The sequence below is a fragment of the Poecilia latipinna genome, unplaced genomic scaffold, assembly GCF_001443285.1.
Source record: "Poecilia latipinna isolate Pla-1442-1.1 unplaced genomic scaffold, P_latipinna-1.0 Scaffold2490, whole genome shotgun sequence".
NCBI lineage: Eukaryota > Metazoa > Chordata > Actinopteri > Cyprinodontiformes > Poeciliidae > Poecilia > Poecilia latipinna.
In genome coordinates, this window is record NW_015115106.1 from 85,475 (window position 1) to 87,206 (window position 1,732).

Consider the following 1,732-nt stretch of genomic DNA (forward strand, 5'->3'; position numbering starts at 1 on the left):
ATTTAATTCTCAAAATTTGAGTTTGAAAAGTCAAAATTTGCTAAAGAAAAAGTCAAAAATCAAAAATATGAAACTTTTTACATTTGAAACTGAATTTTTTTTTATATTTCAAAATTTCAGATTTTTTTCTAGCAGATTTTCTTGAAGCTCAGAAATTTCCATGTTTTTTCAAAATAATTTTCGATATTAATCTAAAAAATTACTTGAATTCTTTTGCTCCTTCTTCTGTCTCTGACGGCTCAACATGTCTTATTTGTCGTATTTCTCGTCTTAGATATTTGTAATCATCCTGGTTGGTCTTCGTTCCTGATTCTCTGCGTTTCCTCGCAGCTCAGATCAGGAACATCTGGATCGCTGAGTTCAAACTGCAGGAAGTCGGTCAGAAGTGGGCAGATTTATTATCTGCCATAATGAGCCTGAATGAGCAGCATTTAAGTTTCTGTAGAATCATTTTTACGCTGCCTTGTAAAATAACTGCCTGTTTTTTATTCAGTTTATTTTCTCTGGAGTTCACATGATGAGCGTTTCTGAGATGATACATGCTTCTCACAATGTTTCATTCATAAAAACCTGAACATCTTCCTGTGGTATTTGTCCTCCTTTCCTCTGACACTCAGCGGCCCAGAAGGATCAACAAAACGCCAAAACTACCTAAACTACCTAAACTTAAATTCAGCATCGCTGCCAGTTTGCCATCACTTCCATGCAGCTTCAGTTCTGTATTCTGATTAGTGTAACTTCCAGAGTAGCATCNTAGTTATTCATGCTGGAGGGAAACTCATCGATTATAAGCTGCTAATGTTGAACTTCACAGTCAAATTAGCAGGTTGTTGCTAAAGTTAGCATATTGAAGCTGTTCTGTTATTTTGATCAACCAAAATAAACTGCCATAATCAGGGGTGAAAGTAGGGGGGGGGGTTCGGTCTGGTACCGCTACCCCTAAAAGATTTAGCGGGGGTTTGCAGTTCCTGTAAGGGGAGCGGCTGTAAAGAATCAATGGGTTCATGTGGAGTTCACCCACTAATCAGCTGAGACTCATTAGTTTTTCAAGAACAATCTAAAACAGATTTAATCAGTTAATAAATAACTTTTTTCCCATTTCATGTTGTTTCTGAGCTGTTGGTGCTTTAATAGAGCAGCAGGGCGACGAGTCGATCTCAGCATTAGGAGACAAACTGAAGTGACCAGCAGGTCCTCCTCTGATTGGCTTATCAAAACGTTCATCACTTTATTAAAGAACAAAAAAAAAATCAACCAGGTGTTCAAATTAATGACCCAACAACAATAATAATCTCAGTGATTATTGTTTCTACAAGGTGTTGCGTAATTCTGTGTGTTTCGGTTCCAGACCCAAAATAACGATCAGAGCAGGAGTTTAAATCAACTAACCAACCACCGCTGTGTTCATGGAGGATTATTAATGATGCAAAATAAAAATCAAGCCTGGAAACCTGATATTATAACGGACTGAATGTTACGGCTTGTGCAGGCGGTTGCCACAAGGGTGTATAGAAAATGGATGGACAGTTTGGGCATCTCGCTTTGAGCTCAGAGTCTGAGAGGCTTTTCATCTATCAAACTGGTTTTTGCCTCTTATTTAGTGGAAATATTGATGTTGATGAGATTTTCTCCAAAATGACCTTTTTCAAAAATTGCTAGGAAAATTCAGAAATTCTGAAATCATTCTCAGATATTTTGTAGAAAAAAACTTGTAATTTTCTGTTTTCTGTAA